This window comes from Orcinus orca, chromosome 17 (assembly GCF_937001465.1).
Source record: "Orcinus orca chromosome 17, mOrcOrc1.1, whole genome shotgun sequence".
NCBI lineage: Eukaryota > Metazoa > Chordata > Mammalia > Artiodactyla > Delphinidae > Orcinus > Orcinus orca.
The window spans coordinates 53200284-53210639 of NC_064575.1; the positions used below are offsets into that span (position 1 = coordinate 53200284).

Below are 10356 nucleotides of genomic sequence, written 5' to 3' on the forward strand. Positions count from 1 at the left end.
ACCCTGGGGTGGACTCTCTTGATATATTCCACTTGATGAGTTGCAGCCATCAAATTAGCCAGGTAATTGCCAAAGCTACCCTTGACCTTGTCTTGTGTGCCTGATGTACACAGGCCCCAGTTTGGGACTCATTATTGAAAACACACGCATAAAAGCCTTGTTGATAGGCTGGTAACATTTACAAACCATATTTCTAAGCCAATGCTTTCTGAAGGACTAAAACTTGAGACTTTACTGCTTCTGCTTCATTTTCCTGAAAGACTCTAACATCTTTAGCCTTCCTCTGAGTAATTACAGTTTTAAAAGCATCTAGCAACCCCAGGTGAGAAGCCAGAACAGGAGCAGTGACTGCCCTTCTCCCATTCATTTCCTCCAAGCACGGGACAAAGCAAAGCACAGAAAACTTCCAGCAAGGCAGAGACCGAACTGGTTTTTGACAGCCTTTTTCACTCACCCCTTCATTTCAGAAATAAGGGATGGCAGATTCTAAGAATTTTGTTTGTTTGTCATTTAAAGTTAAAATAAAATTTCAATAGATCAAATCAAAAGCATGTACAAGACCTATACTCTATCAAGGAACCTATAGCCCAGGTGGTAAATCAAATCTATGGGCATCATGACAGAATCACAGGATCAAGGACTGCGGTGTACACTCATGAGCTCTGTTGTGGGTTGAATGGTGGCCCCAAAAAAGATATGTCTGCATCCTAAACCCAGGAACAGGCAAATATGATCTTATTTGAACAAAGGGTCTTTGCAGATATAATTAAGTTGAGGATCTTGAAATAAGACCATCCTGTAAAATGCAACTTAAAACCACAACGAGATAGCACCTCACCACTGTTAGAATGATCATTGTTAGAAAGACAAGAGATCACAAATGCCAGTGTGGATGTGAAGAAAAGGAAACCCCTGTGCACTGTTGGTGGGATTGTAAATTGGTACAGCCACTATGAAAAACAGTATGGAAGATCCTCAAAAAATTAAAAATAGAACTACCATATGGTCCAGCAATTTCATTTCTGGGAATATATACAAAGGAAATGAAAACACTAACTCAAAAAGATATCTGCAACCCCATGTTCATAGCAGCATTATTTACAATAGCCAAGACATAGGAACAACCTAAGTGTCCACTGATGATGAATGGATAAAGCTGTGGTATATATACACAGTGGAATGTTATTCAGCCATAAAACAATGAGAAAATCCTACCATTAGTAACAACATGGATGGACCCTGAAGGCATCATGCTAAATGAAATAAGTCAGACAGAGAAAGACAAGCATTATATATCACTTATATGTGGAATCTAAAAACAAACAAATTTTAAGAACCCCACCAAACTCATAGAAAAAGAGATCAGACTTCTTGTTACCAGAGGCAGAGGACAGGAGAAGAAGAAATTGGAGGAAGATGGTCAAAAGGTACAAACTTACAGTTATAAGATACATAAGCAGTAGGGACGGAATGTACAATATGATGTTATAGTTAACACTGCTGTGTGATGTATGGGAAAGATGTTAAGAGAATAAATCCTAAGAGTTCTCATCACAAGAGGAAACATTTTTTTTTCTTTTTGTGTTTCTTCTCTGTTTATTGTATAAATATGAGACGATGGATGTTAGCTGAACCTTTGTGGTAATCATTTCACACTACATGTAAATCAAAACATCATGCTGTACACCTTAAACTTATAGCGATGTATGTCAGCCTTTCTCAATAAAACTGGGGGGAAAATTATCTAGAATTATTATCCAGGTGAGCCCTAAATCCAATGACAGTTGTCCTTATAAGGTACACACAGAGGAGAGGAGGAGGCAGGAGTGGGAGTGATGCAGCCTCAAGCCCAGAAATGCTGATAGCCACCAGAAACTAGGAGAAGCAAGCAAAGAATTCTCCTCCAGAGCCTCTGGAAAAAGCCTGGCCCTGCTGTTAACTTGATTTCAGACTTCTGGCCTCCAAAATCGTGAGAAAATAAATTTCTGTTATTTTCAGCCACCCAGTTTGTGGTATTTGTTGTAGAGGCCACAGGAAACTAATACAAGCCCTCAGCCACATCTCTCACCTGTGGCCTCAGCTTCACCTCTCAGGGAATGGAAAATATGAGGCCTTCCAAAGCAGCCCTTCTGCTTTCACAGTGAGCCTAGTTCTGGCCCCAGAATAGGTCTTTTCCGCAATGCAGTACATGTATTTGGAGACCATAATAATCAGGCTCCCACAGAGCTTCTTCTGGCTACAGAGCCCCTCATGTCATGCCTCAGGGGAAATGAGCTCCACCTCCCACACACTAGACCCCGCCCTGTGCATTCCCCCCAGCCAGAATAGCAGGGAGGGAACTACCATCTCCTTTGTCCTCAACACTCTTCTCCTTCCAAGGTGGCCAAGTCTCATTAATGTTTAAGCAGCCAGGTTACGCTATAAACTCTTTTGAAACTTTGAACTAAAAACAAAACAAACTTACAGCTTTCTCACGTGTGTTTCACGGACATATCATCAACTATACAAAAAAGATTTTTTTATTGAAACATAACCAATCAGCTATGAAACATATCTAAAAAATGCCTGTTGTTGGGACTTCCCTGGTGGTCCAGTGGTTAAGAATCCATCTTGCAATGCAGGGGATGCCGCAGGGCAACTAAGCCCGCACGACACAACTAGAGAGCCCATGTGCCGCAACTACAGAGTCCATGTGCTCTGGAGCCCACGTGCTACAACTACAGAAGCCCGTGTACTCACAGCAACGAACAAAGAGCCCGTGCACCACAATGAAAGATCCCGCGTGCCACAACTAAGACCCGACGCAGCCAAAAAATATTAAAAAAAAAAATACACACTGTTCTTTAGAAAAAAGGGGGGGGTGATTTCTGAGCAGTCACTTACTCTAAATTTTGACAGCCTAGCTAAGTTTGCACAAATCAGGTTACTACCAAAGAATCAAAACACACAGGTTTCTGAAAAACCTAACATTCCAGATCCAACTAGATGTACAGAAGAAATGTTCCTGGGTTCAAATCCCAGCTCCACAACTTACTAGCTACTGACCTAGGGTAGGTCACTCAACCTCTTGATGCTTTAGTTCTCTTACCTGTAAAGGATAATCGTAAGGCTCCCTCTTGCCGGATTCTCTCTGCTTTGCCCTCCAGATCCAACCTCCTCCCTTCTCCACCCTGCTCTCAGCCCTGGGAGGCTGACTTCTATAGAAAAAAAGGTAGTCCCTGCATTTCTTGCCCTCTGGCTTCTGGTTGATTTGGCCAATTGGAAGACACCAGCAGATTAGAGGGGGGGAGAAAAGAGTGGCTGGGGACTTACTCACCTGGTGCCTCCCGGCCAGACCATACCTAGGCAGTAGCTGTATTCTTCTACTGAAGGGCAATTCCAGAAACTGCTCTTTCATGTCACCCTTTCAGGACTGCACACTCATCTAGCCAGTGTGGGTGACTTCCCTTAATTTGCCCACAACTTTATGAATATGGTAGTCCCCCATTATCCATGGGGAACACATTCCCAGCCCCCCAGTGGATGCCTGAAACCACAGATAGTGCTGAACCCTATATATACTATGATTTTTCCTATACATATGTAGCTATGGTAATAAGTTAGACACAGTTAGAGATTAACAACAATAACAAAATTGAACAGTTATAGCAATATACTGTATAAAAGTAATAAAAGTTATGTGAATGTGGTCTCTTTCCCTCTCTCAAAATATCTTAATTGTACAAATGTAACGCCTTTTCCATCTTAACTAAGCATTTATCATTCACTGGGGCCGTAACTTTTTTTTTTCTTCAGAAAAAAATGCACCCATGCACAAATTTTGCACAGCATTTCAAGGGGGACTCACGCCTTCTTGGAGCCCAACAGGGACACCGTCCGTGAGGGTCGCAGGGCCCAGGTTAGGGGCTGTAACTTTTGCAGTTTGAGATATGATAGCAAAACTAGCACAGCACATATTTCTTTTTCCTTCTTCACAATTTCACGGATAGAGGATTCGTTCTTACCGTAAATCTCAGCAACCTCAGCATAAGGCTTTGTTTTCTTCCCTCGTTGAGAGCTTTCACCTTTTCACTTAAAGTAAGCACTTTACAGCTTCTCTTTGGCATATGAGAATTCCCAGCATCACTACCCTTGCGCTTCTGGGCCGTTATTAAGTAAAATAAGGATAACTTGAATACAAGAACTAAAATACCACGGAAGTGGATCTACTAAGTGACTAACGGGCAGGATACGCTGGACAAAAAGACGATTCCGTCTTGGGCGGGGCGGAGCAAACTAACGCGAGATTTCATCACTACTCAAAATGGCGCACGATTTGAATTGTTTATTTCCAGATCTTCCACTTATTTTCGGACCATGGTAAATGAAACCTTAGAAAGCAAAACTGAGGATAAGCGAGAACTAGTATAGTCTTTTCATTAAACTTTCTTCAGTTGTACCCTTTTTTGTGTGTGTGTGTGTGGTACACGGGCCTCTCACTGCTGCGGCCTCTCCCGTTGCGGAGCACAGGCTCCGGACGCGCAGGTTCAGCGGCCATGGCTCACGGGCCTAGCCGCTGCGCGGCATGTGGGATTTTCCCGGACTGGGGCACGAACCCGTGTCCCTTGCATCGGCAGGTGGACTCTCAACCACTGCGCCACCAGGGAATCCCTTCTGGCTATTTTGAGTGATGCCGCTGTGAGCATAAACCCTATGAAAGGTTTATCAGCCACGGTCCTACAGGGAGGCAGACAACACACTCAAAAGGGTATAACTGGGCTTCCCTGGTGGCGCAGTGGTTGAGAGTCCGCCTGCCAATGCAGAGGACGCGGGTTCGTGCCCCGGTTTGAGAAAATCCCACATGCCGCGGAGCGGCTAGGCCCGTGAGCCATGGCCGCTGAGCCTGCGCGTCCGGAGCCTGTGCTCCGCAACGGAAGAGGCCGCAGCGGTGAGAGGCCCGCGTACCGAAAAAAGAAAAAAAAAAAAAAAAAAAGCCAAAAAGTAGAAGCAACCCAGGTGTCCATCGACAGATAAACGGATAAACAAATGTGGTATATGCATACAATGGAATATTAGCTTTAAGAAGAAAGGAAATTCTGACACGTGCTACAATATGAATAAACCTTGAAGACATTACACTAAGTGAAATAAACTAGTCACATAAGGACAAATATTGCACGATTCCACTTATATGAGGTACCCAGAGTAGTCAAATCCGTAGAAACAGAAAGTAGAATGAAGGGTGGTGGCCAGGGTCTAGTGGGCACGAGGAAATTAAAAGTTTTTGTATAATGGGTATGGAGTTTCAGTTTGGGAAATTGAAAAAGTTCTGAAGATAGACGGTGGTGACGGTTGCACAACAACGTGAACGTACTTAATGCCACAAAACAGCACACTTAAAAATGGTTAAAATGGTAAACTTTATGCTATATATATTTAACCACAATTTTTAAACGTATTTAAGAAATATTAATTGCTCACCTATTACACAAAGCACCGCACTGGGGATACACAAACTGGAAGGTCACTGTCTCCATCAAGGGTGCTCAGCTCCTGCACTTCCCCCATATACCCCTCATTCCAGCAATCTGTTCCCTAATTATGTCTTGCACTTTCAAGCTGGAATACAAATTCCTTCAAGACAAGGGACTAGATCATACTCATCCAAATCCCTAGAACTTAACAAAATGTTGAGCACATCCTCAAAAATATTGGTTGAATAAGTGAGTAAAAATCTAGCCAAAGAAGTCTATGTTCTTTTTTTCCCAAGTCTTCTAGCCAGTCAGTACTTAACATTTCTTGAAGTTAGTTACCTATATTTTCAGAAATGAAAAGAGTAGAACCTCACGCTAAACTCACTTTAAATTGTTCTTTTGACAAACAATCCTACTAATTGCATAAATTGTGGGTTTTAAATCAGAACTCCTTTGTTTGCTAGCCATGTGTCCACGGACAAGTTATTCACTGCCCCTAAGCCTGTCATCTGTTAAGTGGGAATGCTGACATTACTATAGTGGACATCTATTGCTTTGTAATCCAAAATCTATTGGCCAATCTCCTGGTGACAGCATAACAGTGTTGTGCTGGAGAAACACCCTTGCTCCTACTTCTTAGCCTATGGCTCAGGGATGAAACCCGCAACCAAGCCCAAGCCCTAGACTAGTGTAGAACTCAGGAATGCTGGGGTATTCTATCATGGTGATAGAGACAGAGGGACGGTGAGGACCAAGCCTGGCTGTCATTATTGCCTAATCCCAAACCCTGACAGACATCGCTAATTGACCACAGCACTCGTTCCTACTGAGCCTGGACCCAGCCTTGGATTCCTCTTCAACCCAGCTCTCCAGGCAGCCACTACCAATCAAATCAGTCAAAGATGACAGGCAAAATGAAACCAATTGTCTTAGCTCCAGAACAGCAGTTGGCAGTTTTTATGTAAAGTACAGTGTAGTAAGTATTTTAGGCATGGTCTCTAATATATATTCTTCTTTGTGTTTTGATTTGTTGTGTTTTCAGCCCCTTAAAAATGTTAAAAAGCATTTTTTGATCTTTCAGCTTACTTAACCCCCTGCTCTGGAGCCTTGAAATCAGACTCTGGGGCTGTCCCAGAGATCCAGGCACCATCTTATCTCCCTCTGCAGGACTCCTGGGAGCTCAGTACTGGAGCACTTGGAAATGCCACCTCAGTCAGAAGTGCACACACAGAACACACTGAATTGCCTGAAAAGTACAGAGGAGCTTTGATGACAGGAGAGTTTCTGTTCTTATCACGCCAATCCCAGGGCAAGCTGACACCCACACTCTGGGGGAAGCTACAATCCAAGGAAGAGCTACAAAGCCCATGCACGTGCTGACCTTCACTTCTACTTCCAGAAGCAATTTCACCGCACAGCCCCTCAGACAGCCGAACACACTCATTCCCCACAGCCAATGTGAGGAAAGCAAGAGTTCAAATCACTACATTTCTCCATTGTTAGTCTAACTCCTTACAATTAAAAAAACACCTCTGAAATTGTTCCAAGAGACTGTGCCACATGTCTTTTGGCCAACCTTTGATTCCTTATTTATTCCTTATTTCCCAAAGCTTTTCTTTTTTTAATTGCAGAGTAGTATGTATAAAAGTTGGTTTGGTCCTCCTCTTTATTATTTTCCTTGTTTCTGGTTTTAGTGGAAAGGAATGAACTTTGCTTGACTGATGTTCATTCATTCATCCAATAAACAATTACTTATAATCCCAATCCACCTCTCAAGGCACTTGCAGGTAGGAAAGACAATTGCAGATGATAATGCAGAGTGATAGGAGGGGTAGGTGCAGGGTAACATTCCAGCATGAAGCAAGGGCAGCTCAGTCAGCTGTGGCGGTGATGAGTACCAGGAGGTCTGCTGGAAGGCAGTGTCACTGCAGCAGAGCAGGGAAGAATGCATAGGGGTTGACCAGGCAAGGAAGGATGGGAGGATGGCAGGTGCTGAGACTCAGTGGCCTGAGTAAAGGCTACACATGGGGTTTGGGGGCGGAGGGAGTTGGGAGATGAAGCTGGCAAGGAGACCAGCGTAGGGTCATGAAGGCCTTGGATTCCAAACTCTATCCTGAAAGCCACAGAAAGCCTCTGAGGGAACTAAGCCGAATGACTGACTTAGATTTTTATTTTCAAAACAAGCATTCTAGTTGCAGTTTGGAGAACCCACTGGAGCAAGAGAGTCCTGATTTGGAGCAAGGAGCCCAGTGTGAAGGCAACTGGAGCAATTCAGGCAAGAAGTGATGAGGTTATGAACTAAATCAGTGACAGCAGGAAATGAGAGAAGGGGGAAGACATCAACAACAACAAAAATAAGAGCTCACATTTATGCAGCACTTTCTAATGACAAAGCACTGTGTGAAGTGCTTTTTGTGTATTAATTCACTTTATCTTCACAACAAGCCTGAGATAAGTTTGGTACCTATTGTCAACCACAGATCAGGAAACCCAGAGAGATTAAGGAGCCCAAGGTCTGAGAGCTATTTGTGTCCCAACCAGAAGTCACATCCAGCAGTCTGGCTGCAGAGTCCACTCTCCTCACAGCCCACTCTCCTAAGCACACCCACAGAGAGTGGATATTCGAGATGGGCGCTGAGTGGTTGAAATGGGGGAGACTCCAGGGCAATCTCCAGGGGCCTGGCTTGGGTACCTGAACATTTGGATTTCAGCTTCTTGAGCCTCCACTTCTGAAAGAAGCCCCATCCCCAAGTCTATATTTAGCCCTCAACCAGCATTCCCCATACACCCACACTCTCCCCATCACCCCACCACCCCTTTCTCCTTTGCAGTCCTTGCAGGCGCATTTGGAGTGAAAAACCTCACAAGCACCGCCAGTCAGGTCTGAGAAACCCCGACAGCAAAGTCTGCTCTTGGTAATCCAGAGGCTTAGGTCTATTATTTTCAAATCAGTCAGAACTGGGAAAACTTGGAGCAAGCCTGTGTGGTATCCTTCTCAGCAAGCAAGACCCTGGAAGCCCTACCTCTGTGTTTCCCACTAGTTGCCCTAGAGAGCAGAACGTGTACCATTATTTGGGGCCAGCGCTTAACAGAAGCACGTTCGCCTGGCCAGCAGCCTCAGACCCGCAGGAAGAAAGTGGCCCTGGCGGGGAGACCTTCAGAAAGCCAAATGGCTTCTTTCTCCAGGCATGAGAGTTAAAGCAAGCATCTGCAGCAAGAAACTTGTGTTATTTCCTGCGGACAAGGAGACCTCCTGCCCCTCCCGGGCTGATCCAACCCACTTTGCACATCCTGCTTCTCTGGGAGCTAAAAATAAATCGGTATGCACTGAAAAACACTCAAACACATCTCCCCAGCACACCCCTTCCCGAGTTCCCGAGGGCAAGAAACCCAAATCTTTCAAGTCCTGAGTCCAAAATGCAGACCACTTCCTCGTCTGCGTTCCACTGGCGCCTGTTGGTGGTTCCCAAAGCCCCCTCCCCACGCGCCCACCCCTCGCAAGTTAACTCTGCGGCCTCTGAGGGCCGACTCTGAGGCCCGGGAACCCACGAGTGCCCTCGACCCCCACCTCCTCCCCCGACCCCGGGAGGGATGCTTCCGGTGTCCCGGGCCACCAGGCGCACCAACGCCTCCTTCCGACCCAGCACGTCCCCTTCCGACCCAGCGCGGCCCCAACCTGCCTGCCCTGTGCGCCTCTGCGCGTCCCTCTGCAAAGTTGCTCTCTTTTTCTGCCACCATCTTCAGGGTCTTTGGTTTTGTTTTATTTTCCCTCAGAGGCACTGAAGGAAGGACGGAGGAATTGACAGGATGAGCTGCAGCCGGGAAGGGCTGCGGGGACCAGGTCTCCGGGACCGCGCGCTCCTCGCGCCCACCCCTGCGCCCGCCGCGCCCCGAGCGCGCCGGTCCCCCTAGCAGCCGCTCCCGGTGCCACCACCCCCGCACACCCGCCAGGCTGCAACTCCGACTACGCTCTCGCTCCGGAGAAGCGGACGGAAGGCGCTGCGACTCACCGCCTCGGCCGCTCCCAGCGTCTGTGCCGCCGCGCCTGAGGCGGCGGCGGCGGCGGCGCCTTCCCTCCGCCCGCCTCCCCCGGGACAGCACCGCCGCCCGCCGCGCCCCCCTCCCCAGCCTGGCTCGCCGCCTCCCCCCCTCGCGGCCGCCGACCCACCTCCCCACTGCGGCCCCGCAGGCAGCCTCTCCTGGGTGGGCGGACGGCTGGGGTGCAGAGGGCCAAGCTGAGGCGCGCGCGCGGTTTGCAGGTGCAGTGGACACCCCGATGTTGTGCTGGTGCAGCCGCTAGGCTTATTATCCCCGTTATACACGCTAGTCCTAGCCCACCGCCAGGCTTCTAGGCAGTCTACACTGCTGCTTTCTAAGCGGTGCCATTTGTTTAGGGTCGTGGGAAGGTCAGATTCAACGTAGAGCACCTTCTTCCAGGCTTCGATTGGGAGACCCTGGGGTCCCTGCTACGCAGCAGTGAAGTTCAAGGGAGTCTTGGAAGGACGAGCCCGCAAGGAGGGACGGGCTGCTTTGCCTCATCAGTGTTTTCTTTACCAGAGCTTAGCAAAAAGCTGGGAAGAAGGACATCTAAGGGATCTCTTCCCCCCTCGTTTCCCCCACCTCCTGTAGCCCACCGCAGAATGTCACCAAATCTTCCATCTCCACTGGAGATGATAAGAGGCAAATGTCTTGACAATTTATTCAACCAATATTTATCAAGTGACTGCCATCACATGTTCCTGTCCTGCTGCGTTGGCCACTCAGGACCTCTCAAAAAGCTACTGTAACTTCCTATACTTGTCAACTGCAGCAACATTTCCAGAACCCACAGAAGATCTCAATAGCAAGTCAAATTCATTGATTAAAAAAACTTGCTGGTAAAAATAACGAAAAGGCACCATGT

The 10356-nt window shown here is 46.9% G+C and overlaps 1 protein-coding gene across 6 annotated transcripts in view; it reads right to left on the reverse strand.

Moving 5' to 3' along the window:
• Window positions 1-9946, reverse strand: part of NCALD (neurocalcin delta) — a 427559-nt gene extending 417613 nt beyond the window's left edge. The window contains exon 1 of one of the 6 annotated variants that reach the window (XM_049700164.1): window positions 9622-9946. The gene's annotated coding sequence lies outside the window, so the exon portion shown is untranslated. Of the gene's footprint in view, window positions 1-4004; window positions 4025-9463; window positions 9535-9621 lie in introns of those variants that run through there. The other 5 variants (XM_033438174.2, XM_033438175.2, XM_004275332.4 and 2 more) reach the window with 5 other exon arrangements.
• Between the last annotated feature and the right edge of the window lie 410 nt (window positions 9947-10356).